The following is a 19,557-nucleotide window of genomic DNA, read 5'->3' on the forward strand; positions in this document are numbered from 1 at the left end:
ATGTCTTGTTCGGGTGAGCACGAGTAAGTGGAATACAAAATGGAGTGTTTATCATTATATAACAAACTCTAGAGGAGGTGTGTTTGTTATTATGAATAATTATTGGTTTTTAATATGCTTACCATTACTATATATGTTTGGATTTTAATGTTATTCACCCCCTTTTTTCCTTTCAGGTGAGGAGAGGACATTGCAATAAAGATAATGTGCAAAGGGGAAGTTTGCAATTTTTGTTTGTTATTGTCTACATGTTTTGTTTTGTTGAGTTTGAGGATATTCATGCTTTTTGTTGTACACGTTTAGCTTTGTTTTGCATTTGTTTCTCATTTCTTGTAGTTTGGTCTTGGATTTGTTTATTGGATGTGTAATAGGAAAGGAAGGCAACAAGGAGAGAAAATCAAAGATATAAGATGGAGCATATCATTTCATAGGGAGCAAGTAGAGAAAATCAAAGAGATAAGATGGAGCTTATCATTTCATAAATGAAGGTCAATCACCTTAACTATATGCACTGCATTTCACTCACAATTATCTTTCACTCATTTGTGAATCCATTTGCTTGCTTTTCAATTTATTATGTTTTATATGTGGTATCACACTCAACTATATCAATTTTCTTTTTGTAGTGAGCGACCACAATTGTATAGTCTATGAAGGTCAAGGTGAAGATACCCTAGACATTCTACCAACGCAGCTTGGACGATTGGTAAGCCATACTTTTTTCCTACATAAGAATATTGTCCTTTAATCGACTAAAATATTTGTTTTTTGCGAATTGATTTATCCTTTTGTCATGCCTTTAGGGTAGTATGATCTTGTTAATGGGTGTGAGGTTTGAGATTTTCCAAGAACTTTGACATAGAATAAAGGGAAATGCTATATTGAGGTTCGCAATTGCAGGGTTTATCGTTCATGGTTGTTGCTGCTATAACATTAGCCAAGGGCGAACAGGTATGTGTATGATTAATTTGTCGCTCTGTATATCTGTTATTCGTTTTCTCTTGTGGCTTATTTGTGATCTCATATATAATACTACTTTGTGCAGTGAGTGACTATAGTTGCAGTATCTAAGATGGTGTAGCGTATGTGTTCTTGCTCCACATCACATGCACACCCCCACACAACGTGCCTTGTAGAGGAGGTGGGTAAGGTTGAGCAGACAAGTATACTAACCCTTCAACCAATCAATCGTCGTGCTAACATAAAATTATTGCCTTGTGGACCCCAGGATTTTGGGTGTTCAATATGTTTAGATATGCTTAGATTGATTTTTTGAAAAAATTACATCTTATGAAAACATTTTTTTTAGTTGTAGTAAAAGTATATCTGGTTTATAAAATTAATATTTTTTTGAGATATAGCACAAAATATAACTGAACTCGAACTAAGTTGCATGACAAGCTCATACCTTCAAACTCTCTAGTTTAAATTTGATTAGAAATCTAATATTTTAATGTATATCTAGTGCAAAGGGCTTGTTCCCTTGAGCATGAATACATGAAATACAAAATGGACTCTCCCCTCTTATATAGTAGTCTTAAGGAAAGGTGTGTTTCTTATGATGATTAATTATTGCGTTTGACTCTTTAGTTTAACTTATATAACGATTCTAATATCTTATTTTGTATTTGTTGTAGATGGCTTGTTTTGATGAGCACGAATAAGTGGGGAATACAAAAGAGTGTAATCGGTATAAAACAAACTCTAGGGGAGGTGCGTTTTCTATTATGAATAATTTTTTGTTTTGAAATATGTTTGCCATTACTAATTGTGTGTGTATTTTAACCTTATTCAACCCACTTTTTTTCCTTTCAGCAGAGGACAACACATTGCAGGAGAGATGGCGTGCAAAGGGGATATTAGCAATTTTTCTTTCTTCTTGTTTGGATGTTTTGTTTTCTGAGTTTGAGCATGGCCATGCTTTGAGTTGTGCTTTTTTTCCTTTGTATTTTTTTGGCTCATTTTTTGTAGTTTGGTCTTGGTTTTATTTGTTGGGTTTGTTGTACTAGCTTTCCTTTGTTTTCTCGTTTTTTGTAGTTTGGTTTTAGTTTCATTTGTTGGGTGTGCAAAAGGAAATGAAGGAAGTAGACAAAGAAAGAAACGAAGGAAGCAGACATAGAAGGTGAGTTAACATACCTATATGCAATGCATTTCACTTAAAAGTATCTTTTGCTAATTTGTGGCTACACCTGTTTTTTCTTCAGTTTATTATGTGTTATCTATGATCTCATAATCAACTATAATGATCTTATTTATGCAGTGAACCACTACAATTGTATAATCTACAAAGGTGAAGTGGTGAAGATACACTAGAAATTCTACAAACTTGGTGCAAAGGATGGGTGAGCCATACTTTTCTCCTACAAAATACAATTGTCCTTTAATACACTGGAATATTTGCTTTTTGCACAACGATTTATCCTTTGGCAATGGTTTCAAGGTATTATTATCTTATTCATGTGTGTGAGATTCACGATTTTTCCTAAACCTTTTATATGAACGAAATAGAAAAGTTATACTTGAGGTTCACATCTTTAGTGCTTATTTTTCATGATGGTTGCTAAGATAATATTAGCCAAGGGAGGGCAGGTATGTGTATGCTTAATTCAAGCGTAACGATTTTTCCTAAACCTTTTATATGAACGAAATAGAAAAGTTATACTTGAGGTTCACATCTTTAGTGCTTATTTTTCATGATGGTTGCTAAGATAATATTAGCCAAGGGAGGGCAGGTATGTGTATGCTTAATTCAAGCGTAAGGTGGTTGATTTTTCCACGACACTCGAGAATCTTGTTTGATTCTAAAATCACGAACACAAACACACTCAAATGCGACAACACTTCTACTTTGCACAATGAAATTACATACATCAGTGAATCAATTAGTGCACATGACAATTTTTTACTTTTTAAACCCTATACTATCAATGATCTCAACTCCTTTTGTGTCACTGAACTTTGGCTCATGGATCTACCCACTAGCAGCCTTTGAGCTCCATTAAGAGGTTTGCTCCCTTGGTCTTCTGGATATGCCTGCTTGTCAACCATATGACTCCTTTCATAAGTTGAACTAGGGCTCGACTACTCTGGCTCCTAACGACCCATCGATTCCTTTCATGAACATTGTACTTGAGGTCTTCTAGACTACCCACTTGTCAACGTTTTGGTTGCTCCAGAATGCTACTCCTAGGTCACCCTAGATCTAGCTGTCTCAACTGCCCTTTCATCCTTCAAAGCTCAACCCTTAGGGTTGTTGAAAAATGTGTAACTAGGTTTGGTATTCTTTAATATTAAATGTATTCTTGTGAAATATAAAATGAAAAAAAATTATTATTGAAGCATGGATTTCATGCTCAAGACCTTTTATTTTATAGGTCAAGCCACCATTGAGTGTTTCTAGGGTTTAAGAGTCATTGTCATATATGTTGAAGACCCAATGGGTACGTTGTGTCATGTAAAGAAAAATTGTTTTTGTCTTTAAAGTGTTGAAATTCCCTCAAAGATCACGTCGCCCTACATGAAGAACCACATCTACCCTTGAAGAGGGCTATATATAGAGACAAACTCGTCCTCCATTAGACACTCACATCTCATTCTATGCGAAGAAGAGGACCAAGAGAAGTCGAAGAAGACAAACGAAAAGGAAGTTGAAGGAAGTCAAAGTGCTTGGGCTAGTTATATCTCTCCCATGTGAAAGTCGAAGCTAGGGTTTCTACGTTAGAGCTGTCTTTGGTTCGATCTTGAAGGAGAGAGAGAAAATAAGTGAAGCGAAGGTGTCTTAGGGTGTCTCACTAGCCCTAATTCTCAAGAAGAGAAATGCGAAGGGAAGAGGAGGCTATACAAAGAAGATCGAAGTCTCTAAGAAGAGCAACAGTAGTTGCAGTAGTTGTCGGGAGACAACATTTCGGATCTACAGTAGGAGGTCGAAGTTCTTGCAGTAGGAGGCCGAATTGATCTTGATATTGGAGGGTATTTGTCTAAGTCACTAGGTCATGGTATTCATCAATTGAAGGATATATAAGAAGAGAAAATATTTGAGGGTTTTCCCCTCAATAGGAGGGGTTTTTTCCCTGGCTTGCAGCCTATATACTGTGTCATACTGTGTCACTGTTCTTATTGTTTTTGTAGTTGTTTGATGTATCTCACACTTTGATAATAAGTAACAAAGCTAACAAGGTAAAATATAACACAAACAATTATCAATTTAAAAGAGAATTAACATATTCACTGCCCTATTGAATTCTCAACATGGTATCAAAGCTAAGGTCATCTAAGGGCATCATGAAGATCTCCTCTACAACAAAGTTCATCAAGAAGATTGCAAGCCATCTCAAGAAAGGTAAAAAGGAAGCATGGAGTTTTCTATTCTCTTTGGCACATTCCAAGATTAAGACATTTGGGTAATTGATAGTGGTTCATCAAGGCACATGACTAACCACTCCAATGAATTGAAGAACTTATCAAAAGGAAAATTTGCTTATTCAGTGGAAGTTGGAGATAACAAGAGCTATCTTGTGAAAGGCATTGGATCAACCTCTAAAAAGCTAGAAGATGGAATCAACATTCACCTCAACAACATTCTATTTGTCCCAGGTTTGCACAAGAATTTTCCTTTCCATTTCAAGTCTAGAAGAAAAGGGTGATAGAGTAGCTTTCATTGATGGTAAGGTCGTTGTATGGAGTAAATTCTCAAGTATAGATCAAGCTAAAGTCATTGGCATTCGAGAAGGAAGACTTTACAGACTAATGTCTCCTGTGGCCCAAGCCCTAGTTCACATTGAAATTAGCCCATGTGAACTCTGGCATAGAAGATTTGGTCATCTACATTTCAAAATCCTTCCAACTCTAAGTTCCATAGTAGATGAAATTTTGAATCTAAAAGAAGATCATGAAGGAGTTTGTAAGGGATGTGCATTAGGCAAAAATACCAAGAGACCATTTGGAAGCAGTGCTTCACGGTCAAAAGAAATCTTGGATCTCATTCACTCCGATGTATGTGGCCCTATGACTCCTAAATCTCTTGGAGGTCATCTATATTATGTCACATTCATCGATGATCATTCAAGAAAAACCTGGGTTTACTTAATGAAAACCAAGGACGAAGTATTTCCAAAATTTCAAGAATTCAAAGCTGAAGTGGAAAACCTTACAGGAAAAAGAATCAAGATATTAAGATCTGATAATGGAGGAGAATATACATCCAAAGAAATTATAGCATTCTATAAGGAGTCTGGGATTAAGAGGGAGCTGATAGTCCCATACAATCTCGAGCAAAATGGAGTTGCAGAACGGAAGAATAGATCCATTGAATAAAGTGTAAAAGCAATGTTACACAATCAAGATCTTCCTAAGTTCATGTGGTGAGAAGCCATGAAGACCACTGTTTACATTCAGAATCGAAGTCCCCACAGATCTCTAGACAACAAAACTTTGGAAGAAGTGTTCATTGGAAAGAAGCCATCTGTAGATCATCTTTGAATCTTTGGGTGTCCTGTATATATCCACATACCCAAGGATAAAAGAAAGAAGTTGGATCCTTTCGGAATGAAGGGAACATTTGTTGGGTACAACAACTCATCAAAAGCTTATAGGATCTACATGAAAGATGGACATCACATAGAAGTCAATCGTGATGTCATATTTGACGAAAGCATAGCTTTCAAGAAATCAAAGGAATTTTCCATAGACTCTGATGATGAAGAACTTCCCGTATTTGAAGAGGAAGTGGATATGGGAGAAGAAGAATCACACCATGAAGAAGAAGGTCCTAGTGAGCCCGTTCACCCTGTGGTTATTCCTAAGACAAGAAAAAGACCTAATTGGTTAAAATCTACTCTAATTGATGCAGAATGTCATGAGGCAGCGAAAGGATCATTAAGAGAAAGCAAGAAACCCAAAAGATATTTTGGGTATGCTACATACTTGACAAAACTAATAGAAGTAGAACCATCCACTTTTGAAGAGGCTATAAATAATAAAGAATGGAAGGATGCCATGAATGAAGAGTATCAATCTATAATGAAGAATGGAGTCTGGGAGATCGTAGTTAGGCCTGAAGACAAATCTGTGGTTACTACCAAGTGGATCTATAAATCAAACATGCAGCAGATGGAAGTATAGATAAATATAAAGTAAGATTTGTGGCTAGAGGCTTCTCTCAACTTGAAGGCATCGACTATGAAGAGACATTTGCTCCAACAACAAGATATACAACGATTTGATCATTAGTCTCTCTGGCAGGATGGGATCGAACATCCACCAAATGGATGTCAACATTGTTTTTCTGAATGGCACAATAGATGAAGAAGTCTATATAGAACAACCATTGGGATTCAAAGTTAAAGATAGGAAGGCATATGTTTGCAGATTGAAGAAAACATTATACGACCTCAAGAAAGCACCAAGGGCATGGTATGCTAGAATGGATGCATACCTACAAAGAATAGGCTTCACAAAAAGTTCTGCCGATTCAAACCTTTATATTAAGGTTGTAGATGGAGAGCTTGTAGTCGTTCTTCTGTATGTAGATGATCTTCTCTTGACAGGTGTAGAAGGCTGAATTGAAGAATGTAAGAAGCAACTAGCAGTAGAATTTGATATGAAGGATCTTGGGCTGATGTATTAATATATGGGACTAGAAGTCTTGCAAGGATCTAATGAAGTCTATTTGTTTAAGGGAAAGTACATGATGAAGATGTTGAAAAGGTTTGACATGATGGATTGCAAACCTATGACCAACTCGATGATCACAAACTTGAAAAGACTAAGGAGTTCTAAATCTAGCTCTGTGGATCCTTCCAAGTATAGACAACTTATTGGCTCATTGATATACTTGGTGAATACTCGACTAGACATATGTTTTGCAGTAAATGTTCTCAGTCAATTCCAAGTGGAGCCGAAGCATGATCATTGGGTAGCAAAAAAACATATTATGAGATATCTGCGATGAACCATCCACTACTATCTGAAGTATGATAGAAGGAATGACGTTCAACTGATTGGATATATAGATTCTGACTGGGGAGGCAGTGAGCAAGATGGAAGAAGCACTACGGGAGAATGTTTCAGTTTGGGATCCTCCATGGTCTCATGGATGAGCAGAATGCGAGACACAATTGCTTTGAGTAGTGCTGAGGCTGAATATGTTGCAGCCTGTGAAGTAAGCAGAGAAGCAGTATGGTTGAGGAAGCTGCTATCCGACCTGTTTGAAGGACTAATGGACCCTACAATGATACTTTATGATGACACCAATTGTATACGTTTGTCTAAGGATCCATTCTTTCATGGAAAGACAAAGCATATAAACAACAAGTATCACTACATTTGAGAGCTAGTACAAAATGGTGTGCTACAACTACAATATATCTCTACTAATGAGCAGGTAGCTGACATACTGACCAATTCACTTCCCAACAAGAAGCTTGTATACTTGAGAGACAAGCTTGGGTTGGTTGATGTTATCGTCCCTAATTGAGAGGGAGAGATAGCCACTATGTTCTTGTCTTCACTTGAGAAGAAAGAATGGAGGATTGGGTAACTATCTGACATTCGATAATCTTTGATAATGAGGTAGAGCATTTAAAATAAGAGTAGTCATGAATCGATATTCTTTGAGGATTAGCTACCCAAGATAAGAATAGTCTAATGAAGGTCATACTCGTTGAACACCCGGGTGGAGTATGTTCCTTGAGAGATAAAGATTATGGTGTTTATACGTCATTGGTCTTGCCAACATTGTGCTTTGATCTTGTGGAGAGATAGAGTTATTAGTCAAGGACTTGCTATGTTAAAATGCTGGTTAAATATGATGCTAGATAGATGGGTTACCAATCCGAACCTTTTAATGAGATCTCTTCAAATTGAGAATGACCATGTATCTCTTATGAATACCTCCCTAGTTAAGAGGGAGTTGAAAAATATGTAACTAGGTTCGGTCTTCATAAATATGAAATGTATTCTTGTAAAATATAAAATGAAAAGAAATTATTACTGAAGCATGGGTTTCATGCTCAAGTCCTTTTATTTTATAGGCCAAGCACACATTGAGTGCTTCTAGGGTTTAAAAGTCATTGTCTTATATATATTGAAGACCCTATGGGTACATTGTATCAAAGAAAATTTGTTTTTGTCCTTAAATGTCAAAATGCCCTCCAAGATCAAGTCGACCTAGAAGCTATCAAGTCGGCCTACATGAAGAGCCACATCTACCCTTGAAGAGGCCTATATATAGAGAGGAACTCGTCCTCCATTAGACACTCACTCACGTCTCATTCTATGTGAAGAAGAGGACCAAGAGAAGACGAAGAAGAAGGACGAAAAGGAAGTCGAAGTGCTTGGGCTAGTTCTCTCTCCCACGTGAAAGTCAAAGCTAGGGTTTCTGCGCTGGAGTTGTCTTTGGTTCAATCTTGAAGGAAAGAGAAAAAAGAAGTCAAGCAAAGGTTTCTTACGGTGTCTCACTAGCCCTAAGTCTCAAGAAGAGGAGGCAACCCAAGGAAAAAGGAGGCTATACGAAGAAGATCAAAGTCTCTAAGAAGAGCAACAGTAGTTGCAGCAGTTGTCGAGAGATAGAATTTCCGATCTACAATAGGAGGTCAAAGTTTTTGCAGTAGGAGGCCGAGTTGATCTTGATCTTGGAGGGTATTTGTCTAAGTCACTAGGTCATGGTATTCGTTAATTGAAGGATCTATAAGAAGAGAAACGATTTAAGGGTTTTCCCCTCAAGAGGAGGGGTTTTGGCCTTGGCTTGCAGCCCATATACTATGTCACTCTTCTTATTGATTTGGCAGTTGTTTGATGTATCTCACATTGTAATAATAAGTAACAAAGCTGACAAGGTAAAACATAACACAAACAATTATCAAGTTAAAAGAGAATTAACATACTCATCGCCCTACTGAATTCTCGACAAGGGCTTCCAAAATTATCCATACGCACTCAACACCATGACTAATCTAGGACTTCCAAGGTTGTAGTTTCTTCTGCAATTTGTCTCCTTAAATTGTCCATATCTAGGGCAATTCCAAACAACCCACCAACAATGATAAGATGCATTCTAAAGGGATTCCAAAATTACGCGTACATAGTGAACACCATGACTAATCTTGGGCTTCCAAGACTTTTGTTTCTTCTGTAATTTGTCTCCTTAAATTGTCCAAATCTAGGGCTATTCCAAACAACCCACCAATAGTGATAAGATGCATTCTATATCCCTGTTCTTAGGGCTAATTACAATTGTTGTTCAAACCTTTGAACAAACCTTATCTTTTCCTTTACTACATCACCCTTCTCGTTCTCTTTCCATCTCAAACTTCTACCCACAACAAGGAGTCATCTACCTCCCTTTCTAGGGTCTTGACCCTCTTCATTCATCACAAATCTAAGCTATTCTTTCACTGAGATTTGGATAGACCATAGGATGGCTCTCTGCACAGGAAGAAGCCCTAACTAGTGCATATCAAAATTGTTGTCCAAAACCTCATGGACAACCCTCCAACCTTAGCAATCTATCTCCTTGAGGACGCTACCACTTAGCCTCCAAGCAACCACGGTTATGGTCATTTTCTTGACTGATATCCTAGGCCTTGCTACAGATCTCTGCGGCCCCAAATCTAGGGTTACCTCAGACCTGCGATACCCTTCTTCCAGCCCTGTACTTGTTGCATTGGTCCTCTAAGGCATGCAGTGTTACTCCAACTTTCCTCCAATCCTCATGGCATACCAAAACAACCTTATTCTAGGTGTTTTGGCCCTCTAATAAGGTACAAAACTCTACGGCTAGATCATAGAAGTACCACTGATATTAGCCCAAAACTTTCGACCCTTTTCCACAAGTATCTTCCACTACTTGGATGCACAGACTTGTCCACTGAAATCCTCACCAAACTCAACCAACATCCTCCTTGAAGCTAAAGCAGAGCATGAGACCAAAAGACAAACATGAAACCCTTCTTCTTGCTCTTTATCTAGATCGGCTTCCTGAGGTTACACACTGCTCCATGGCCCTTTTAACACGAAACCCTTCTTGATCTTTATCTAGATCGGCTTCCTGAGGTTACACACTGCTCCATGGCCATTTTGTTTTCTTCAGACACAACAAACCATAAGGTACCATGATTGGCAAAGTTGTTGCATATGTCTGTCCCTCCTATGTGACACTGCAAAAAATATGCGTTGAATTCATAGACCGAAAAGTGCGAAGACTGATTGCTTTCATACCCAAATGAATTTCTTTCTGATCAAATAATTTTGCCTTTGCTCATATTAAATATAAAGCTAAATATATGCCCATCCAATCCACATAGGATCATCACCAATGGGATTTATATCAAACTCAATGACCAAATGTTTCTCCAATTTCCAGATAGACAATATTACCCCTTTTGTGGCCAAAATAACCTGAAGAACATTGTGACTACAATTATAGAAAATCCAGTGGGTACTATCAAATATGACCAAATCTCCTTTTTTCCCAGTAGCTTTGTTGATGCGTGCTCATGACTGCAGACTGTAAGAGAAAACCCTCTTTAAATGCTCCAAAACAGGGAACAACTTGACCTTATGCTTGACTTTCATCTAAAATACATAAGTTCGTTATAAGATCGATATTTACATATCTTTCCAAAAGTTCTACATGTGAGCTTGAAACGACAAGATACTGATGCAATTTAATAAGTTATAAATCTCCATAGCTCGACCTTATGTACACAAATCTGCTATCTAAATAAGAAGTCGTTGAAGCAACAAATGTTTCTCCCAAAAGTTCTAGCTTAAAACTAGTAACCCTTCCCCCTTGACATATGACAAGCAATTCAAAAATCCCTGAGATCACCTAGAAGTATCGAGCAATTGAAGAATCCGTGAGATCACCTAGAAGGTATCAAGAACCATCCGCAAACCATAAGCATTGGTGATAGTCATAGAATTGTGTTTGGCAGACACTGCAATAACAAATCATCTCCTCACTATGAATCTCTAAAACAAACAACCAAAATGGTGGCGTTCACATAAGTACGCAAAATATTATTCATTCAAATTACTATGACATGACTATATTGAATTACTCAAACAATTTGATATATGGATAGCTTAGAGTAAGTCTGCTTGATTTTCTATTTCAAAAGCCCTCTCTCTCTCTAATAATTAAAGGCATTGGTTGAATTCAATGTGTTATGGTATAAATACAAATTTTCTATTTTAAAAGCCCTCTCTCTCTAAAATAATTAAAGGCATTAGTTGAATTCAATGTGTTATGGTATAAATACAAACTGAAACAATTAAAGCACATTTGTTGGTGTGTAGTAAGTTATATTTACTATAATCCATCAAAATTTTGGATACATGAAATACAAAATGGATTATCCCCCTTTATATAACAAAACTCAGAGACAAGTATGTTTCATATTATGATTAATTATTGCATTCAATTCTCATGTTTAAATTGTATATAGATTTGAATATCTTATTATGTATTTTTTATAGATGTCTTGTTCTAGTGAGCACGAGTACGTGGAATACAAAATGGAGTGTTCATCATTATATAACAAACTCAAGAGGAGGTATGTTTGCTATATGAATAATTATTGGTTTTTTAATATGCTTACCAGTGTTATCTATGTTTGGATTTTAATGTTATTCATCCCACTTTTTTCCCTTTCAGGTGAGGAGAGGACACTGCAATAGAGATAATGTGCAAAGGGGAAGTTTGCAATTTTTGTTTGTTATTGTCTACATGTTTTGTTTTTATTGAGTTTGAGCATAGTCAGGCTTTTTGTTGTACAAGTTTAGCTTTGTTTTTTATTTTTTTTCCTTATTTCTTATAGTTTGGTCTTGGATTTGTTCATTGGTCGTGCAATAGGAAAGGAAGGCAGCAAGGAGAGAAAATCAAAGAGATAAGATGGAGCATATCATTTCAAAAGCAGCAAGGAGAGAAAATCAAAGAGATAAGATGGAGCTTATCATTTCATAAATGAAGGTCAATCACCTTAAATATATGCAATGCATTACACTCACAATTATCTTTCGCTCATTTGTGAATCTATTTGCTTGCTTTTCAATTTATTATGTTTTATATGTGGTCTCACACTCAACTATATCGATTTGCTTTGTGTAGTCAGCGACCACAATTGTATAGCCTATGAAGGTCAAGGTGAGGATACCCTAGACATTCTACCAACGCAGCTTGTACGATTGGTAAGCCATATTTTTTCCTACATAAGAATATTGTCCTTTAATCCACTGAAATATTTGTTTTTTGCGGATCGATTTGTAATTTTATCCTTTTGTCATGCCTTCAAGGTAATAGGATCTTGTTAATGGGTGTGAAGTTTGAGATTTTCCAAGAACTTCAACACAGAATAAAGGGAAATGCTATATTGAGGTTCACAATTTCAGGTCTTATTGTTCATGGTTGTTGCTGCTATAACATTAGCCAAGGGTGAACATGTATGTGTATGATTAATTTGTCACTCTATATATTTGTTATTCGTTTTCTCTCGTGGTTTATTTGTGATTTGATATATGATATTACTTTGTGCAATGAGTGACTATAGTTGCAGTATCTAAGATGTTGCAGCGTATGTGTTCTTGCTCCACATCACATGCACACCTCCACATAATGTGCCTTGTAGAGGAGGTGGGTAAGGTCCAGTAGACAAGTATACTGGCCCTTCCACCAATCAACCATCGTGCTAACATACAATCACTGCCTTGTGGACCCTAGGATTTTGGGTCTTCAATATGTTTAGATATGCTTAGATTGAACCTCAATTTCAGGTCTTATTGTTCATGGTTGTTGCTGCTATAACATTAGCCAAGGGTGAACATGTATGTGTATGATTAATTTGTCACTCTATATATTTGTTATTCGTTTTCTCTCGTGGTTTATTTGTGATCTGATATATAATATTACTTTGTGCAATGAGTGACTATAGTTGCAGTATCTAAGATGTTGCAACGTATGTGTTCTTGCTCCACATCACATGCACACCTCCACATAATGTGCCTTGTAGAGGAGGTGGGTAAGGTCCAGTAGGCAAGTATACTAGCCCTTCAACCAATCAACCATCGTGCTAACATACAATTACTACGTTGTGGACCCTAGGATTTTGGGTCTTCAATATGTTTAGATATGCTTAGATTGTTTTTTCTGAAAAATTTATATGTTACGAAAACATTGTTTTTATTACTTGTAGTAAAAGTATATCTGGTTTCTAAAATTTATATTTTTTTGAGACATAGAAATCTAGTTTTAGAAATCTAAATTCTATTTAAATTCTATTAGAAATCTAATATTTTATTGTATATCTAGTGCAAATGGCTTGTTCCCTTGAGCATGAATACATGAAATACAAAATGGACTCTCCACTTTTATATTATAGTCTTAAGGAAAGGTGTGTTTCTTATGATGATTAATGATTGTGTTCGACTCTTTAGTTTAACTTATATAACGATTCTAATATTTTATTTTGTATCTTTTGTAGATGGCTTGTTTTGATGAGCACGAACAAGTGGAATACAAAAGAGTGTCCATCGTTATAAAACAAACTCTAGGGGAGGTGTGTTTTCTATTATGAATAATTACTGGTTTTCAAATATGTTTACCATTACTAATTGTGTGTATATTTTAACCTCTTATTCAACCCACTTTCTTTCCTTTCAACAGAGGACAACACATTGCAGGAGAGATGGCGTGCAAAGGGGATATTTGCAATTTTTCTTTATTCTTGTTTGGATGTTTTGTTTTTTGAGTTTGAGCATGGCCATGCTTTGAGTTGTGCTTTTTGACCTTTGTTTTTTTTGGGCTTATTTTTTGTAGTTTGGTCTTGGTTTCATTTGTTGGGTTTGTTGTACTCGCTTTCCTTTGTTTTCTTGTTTTTGTAGTTTGGTCTTGGTTTCATTTGTTGGGTGTGCAAAAGGAAATGAAGGAAGCAGACAGAGAAAGAAATGAAGGAAGCAGACATAGAAAATGGAGGTTATTGTTCATAAATGAAGGTGAGTTAACATACATATATGCAGAGCATTTCACTTAAAAGTATCTTTTGCTAATTTGTGGCTCCACTTGTTTGTTATTCAATTTATTATGTGTTATCTATGCTTTCATAATCAACTATAATGATGTTATTTATGTAATGAACCACTACAATTGTATAATCTACAAAGGTCAAGTGGTGAAGATACACCAGAAATTGTACAAACTTGGCACAAAGGATGGGTGAGCCATACTTTTCTCCTACAAAATACTATTGTCTTTTAATACACTGGAATATTTACTTTTTGTACAACGATTTATCCTTTTGTAATGGTTTCGAGGTAGTATGATCTTATTCATGCATGTGAGATTCAAGAATTTTTCCAAAAACTTTGATATGAAAGAAATAGAAAAGCTATACTCGAGGTTGACATCTTTAGTGTTTATTTTCCATGATTATTGCTAAGATAATATTAGCCAAGGAAGGGCAAGTATGTGTATGCTTAATTCAAGCGTAATCTTGTTGATTTTTCCACTACACTCAAGAATCTGGTTTGACTCTAAAATCAGGAACACAAACACTCTCAAATGCGACAACACTTCTACTTTTCATAATGAAATAATATACATCAGTGAATCAACTAGTGCGCATGACAATTTTTTACTTTCTAAACCCTCTACTTGTTTACAATGGTGTTAGGGCTCACGTACTAGGGATCATGGCCCTTACATACAACCCTAATGTAAGGACACAACTAGGTCTTGGTGTCAACTGCTATGAACCCAGTCTACCCTAAACAATGTACACTTGACCTACTTGTTGACAACATGCACTATAGCCCTTTTAGTCCACGTACCTTGAACAGATATGGCAGATCCTGTTGCCGCCCAATCTGCTGATCAGTGCACTTGCATTTTCAGTTTCCACTATGAATGATCACAACTCATTTTGTGTCATTGAACATTGGTTCACGGATCTGCCCTCTAGCAGTCGTCTAGCTCCATTAAGAAGATTTCTCCTTGGGTCTGCTAGATATGCCCTCTTGTCAACCATATGACTCCTTTCATAAGCTGAACTAGGTGTCCACTACTCTGCCTTCTAACAACCCATTGATTCCTTTCATGAACATTGTACTTGAGGTGTTCTAGACTACCCACTTGTCAACGTCTTGGATGCTCCAGAGTGGTACTCCTAGATCTAGCCCTCTCGGTTGCCCTTTCATCCTTCGAAGCTCAATCCTTAGGGCTTCCAAGATTGTCGTTTCTTCTGCAATTTGTCTCAAATTGTCAAGATCTAGGGCTATTGCAAACAACCCACCGACAGTGATAAGATACATTCTAAGGCTATTGCAAACAACCCACCGACAGTGATAAGATACATTCTAAGGGGATTCCCAAATTACCCATACACAGTGAACACCATGACTAATCTAGGGCTTCCAAGACTTTTGTTTCTTTTGGAATTTGTCTCCTTAAATTGTCGAGGTCTAGGGCTATTCCAAACTACCCACCAACAATGATAAGATGCATTCTATATCACAGTTCTTAGGGCTAATTACAACTGTTGTTCAAACATTTGAACAAACCTTCTCTTTTCCTTTACTACATCAACCTTATCATTGTCTTTCCATCTCAAACTTCTACCCACAACAAAGAGTTATTTGTTCCCTTTCTAGGGTCTCGACACTCTTCATTCATCACAGATCTCAACTATTCTTTCATTGAGATTTGGATAGACCATAGGATGGCTCTCTGCATAGGAAGAAACTCTAACTAGGGCATATCAAAATTGTTGTCAAAAACCTCATGGACAACCATCCAACCTTAGTTATCTATCTTCTTGAGGATGCTACCACTTAGACCCCAAGCAACCATAGTTTGGTCAGTCTTTTGACTGATAACCTAAGCCTTGCTACAGATCTCTGAGGCCCCAAATCTAGGGTACCTCGAACCTGCGGTACCCTTCTTCCAGCCCTGTACTTGTTTCATTGGTCCTCTAAGGCATGCGACGTTACTCTAAATTTCCTCCAATCGTCACGACATACCAAAAAAACCTTATTCTAGGTGTTTTGGCTCTCTAATAAGGTACGTGACTCTGCAGCTAGATCATAGAAGTACCATTTCTATTAGCCCAAAACTTTTGACCCTTTTCCACAAGTCTCTTCAACTACTTTGATGCACAAACTTTCCCACTAAATTCCTCACCAAACTCGGCCAACATCCTCCTTGAACCTAAAGCAGAGCATGAGACAAAAAGAAAAACACGAAACCCTTCTTCTTGCTCTTTATCTAGCTCGGCTTCCTGAGGTATGCAGCGTCCTTGGATCAATCCTCACTTGAGAAGAACTGCACTTGTTGGATAATCAAATGAGTTTCACAACTTCCCTTATTGTTTTCTCATGAGGGTAGGCTTTGCCCTCAAATGGCGTATTTCCAAGCCTAGGCCGACTTGAAGCTTCTAGACAAACCCCAACTAACTTAAGGAAAAGTAATTTCTTTATTTGATCAAGACCCTTCATCCTAGCCTTAGTTCACCCTTTTTCCTCTAAGGGTTCTCCACTTGCAACAATGAATAAATAATAATTCCTTTTCTTGATTTCACACACACACCCTGGGTACAAAATCCCAATGCTTGGGTTCTTTGTTTACGAAATGACAAACCCTTTTGTGGTGCAAAATCACACAAACCCAACCATAGGTGGTCTGACAAGGATGACTCCTCCATCAGTAGAGATCTAGTCTTAGAGAAGCACATTTCACTTAATTTTGCACTTTCATTGCTAGAATGGATCTGAGGTACGTTGAGAAGCTTAATTGATACTTTTCTCCCAAAGAACTCTTTGAGATCGTCTTTATTGCCTGCAGTGAAATCATTTAAATCCAAAACATTTTTCTATATCACCGCAACCCCTTTACTTTTGTGTTGTGTAGATGCAAACATAATGTTGTAGCCAAACAATTGTGCAGCTTTATATGTCGTTGGGTGTTTCAATCGCTTATGCGTGTTAGTAGAATTGAAGAGAGTGGAGGTCAATGTTTGCATACAAATTTAAAACGGAATGATTTTTATAGTCGTGGAACTTGCAAAGAAAGAAGTCTCGATAGGTATGAGAAGACCATCTTTGTATTGGAGTTCTTTAAATTAAACACAATCACCAGCCCAGAGTTTGTATAAGCGACATTAGCGTCGGGAAAAACTTGTGAAGAAGATAACAATTTTCTTGTATGGGAATTCATTGAGCAATACTATGCACGAAAGTCCTATTTTATGATATTCATTTTGTCTGATATGGTAACTAGCAAGGTTAGCAAGGTGTACGAGAGCTATATTTCCCACAAACATAAGGAAACTAATGTTTTTTGCACTGATTCTCCTCACATGTATGGCTGGCCTAATCTTCTTGTAGGCTGCAAATATCGTTGAAATCACCACCCAACCTACGCACTGCTCCATGGCCCTTTTGTTTTAATTAGACACAACAAACCGTAAGTTACCATGATTGGCAAAGCTATTTTATATAGTTGTTAGCATGTCACTCCTATGTGACATTGAAAAAATATGGGTTGAATTCTTAGACAGAAAAGTGCGAAGACTAATTGCTTTCATACCCAAAGGAATTTCTTTCTTTAACTATTTTCCCTCTACTCATATTAAATATAAAGCTAAATATATGCCCATCCAATCCACATAAGATCATTACCATTGGGATTTATATCAAACTCAATGACCAAATGTTTCTCCAATTTCCAAGTAGACAATATTAACCCTTCAGTGGCCAAAAATACCTAAAGAACATTGTGTCTACGATTATAAAAAATCTAGATGATACTATCAAATATGACTAAATCTCCTTTTTGCCTAGTAGATATGTTGATTTGTGCTCATGACTGCAGACTATAAGAGAAAACCCTCTTTAACTGCTCCAAAATAGGAAACAACTTGACCTTATGCTTGACTTTCATCTAAAATACAGAAATTCGTTATAAGATCGATACTTACATATCTTTCCAAAACGTCTACATGTGAGCTTGAAACGACTAGCTACTGATGCAATTTGATAAGTTATAAATCTCCATAGCTCGACCTTATGTACACAAATCCGCTATTTAAATAAGAAGTTTTTGTAGCAACATATGTTTTTCCCAGAAGTTCTAGCTTGAAACTAGCAACCCTTTCCCCTTGACATATGACAGGGAATTGAAAAATCCCTAAGATCACGTAGATGTATTGAGCAATTGAAGAAGCCCTGAGATCACCTTGAAGGTATCAAGAACCATCCGCAAACCATAAGCATTAATCATAGTCATAGAATTGGGTTTGGCAGGCATTGCTATAACAAATCGTCTCCTCACTATGAATCTCTAAAACAAACAACGAAAATGTTGGCCTTCACACAAATACGCAAAAGATTATTCATTCAAATTACTATGACGTGACTATATTGCATTACTCAAAACAATTTGATATATGGATAGCTTCAAGGCTATATTAGCTAACCCTTGTCACAAGTTCTTAGAGTAAGTCTGCTTGATTTTCTGTTTCAAAATCCGTGTCTCTCTCGTCTCTAGAGAGAGGGCTACCACCATGGTAATTCAATGTGTTATGGCATAAATACAAACTGAAACAATTAAAGCGCATTTGTTGGTGTGTAGTAAATTATATTTACTACAATCCATCAAAATTATGGATACATGAAATACAAAATGGATTATCCCCCTTTATATAGCAAAACTCAAAGACAAGTATGTTTCATATTATGATTAGTTATTGCATTCAATTCTCCCGTTAAATTGTATATTGATTTTAATATCTTATTATGTATTTTTTGTAGATGTCTTGTTCTAGTGAGCACGAGTAAGTGGAATACAAAATGGAGTGTTCATCATTATGTAACAAACTCTAGAGGAGGTGTGTTTGCTATTATGAATAATTATTGGTTTTTTAATATGCTTACCATTACTATCTATGTTTGGATTTTAATGTTATTCACCCCACTTTTTTTCCTTTCAGGCGAGGAGAGGACATTTTAGTAGAGATAATGTGCAAGGGGGAAGTTTGCAATTTTTGTTTGTTATTGTCTACATGTTTTGTTTGTTGAGTTTGAGCATAGTCATGAGTTTTGTTGTACATGTTTAGTTTTGTTTTACATTTTTTTCTCATTTCTTGTAGTTTGGTCTTGGATTTGTTTACTGGATGTGCAATAGGAAAGGAAGGCAACAAGGAGAGAAAATCAAAGAGATAAGATGGAGCTTATCATTCATAAATGAAGGTCAATCACCTTAACTATATGCAATGCATTTTACTCACAATTATCTTTCGCTCATTTGTGAATCCATTTGCTTGCTTTTCAATTTATTATGTTTTATATGTGGTCTCACACTCAACTATATCGATCTGCTTTGTGTAGTGAGCAACCACAATTGTATAGTCTATGAAGGTCAAGGTGAAGATACCCTAGACATTATACCAACGCATTTTGGACGATTGTCAAGCCATATTTTTTTCCTACATAAGAATATTGTCTTTTAATTGACTGAAATATTTGTTTTTTGCGGATTGATTTATCCTTTTGTCATGCCTTCAGGGTAGT

The 19,557-nt window shown here is 36.5% G+C and overlaps 3 long non-coding RNA genes across 4 annotated transcripts; all 3 read left to right on the top strand.

Annotated features, from left to right (window-relative positions):
* Window positions 1-182: 182 nt before the first annotated feature.
* On the top strand, window positions 183-1,713 carry LOC149140015 (uncharacterized). The gene is made up of 5 exons (XR_016264081.1): window positions 183-488; window positions 627-706; window positions 901-951; window positions 1,046-1,141; window positions 1,638-1,713. It is a non-coding gene; the product is annotated as an uncharacterized LOC149140015 (long non-coding RNA).
* A 116-nt stretch (window positions 1,714-1,829) lies between these two features.
* Window positions 1,830-11,971, top strand: LOC149140016 (uncharacterized). Of its 2 annotated transcripts, none has more exons than XR_016265269.1 (4): window positions 1,830-2,122; window positions 2,261-2,342; window positions 11,479-11,555; window positions 11,855-11,971. It is a non-coding gene; the product is annotated as an uncharacterized LOC149140016 (long non-coding RNA). The 2 variants fall into 2 exon arrangements; XR_016265268.1 differs by having other exon boundaries at window positions 11,657-11,965.
* Window positions 11,972-13,671: 1,700 nt separating this feature from the next.
* LOC149140017 (uncharacterized) lies at window positions 13,672-19,210 on the top strand. Its single transcript, XR_016263990.1, has 3 exons — window positions 13,672-13,989; window positions 18,799-18,875; window positions 18,978-19,210. It is a non-coding gene; the product is annotated as an uncharacterized LOC149140017 (long non-coding RNA).
* Window positions 19,211-19,557: the final 347 nt, after the last annotated feature.

This window comes from Pinus tabuliformis, chromosome X (genome assembly GCF_031772625.1).
Source record: "Pinus tabuliformis cultivar Carrire ecotype Pingquan chromosome X, CPIR1, whole genome shotgun sequence".
In the NCBI taxonomy this organism is placed as follows: Eukaryota; Viridiplantae; Streptophyta; class Pinopsida; order Pinales; family Pinaceae; genus Pinus; species Pinus tabuliformis.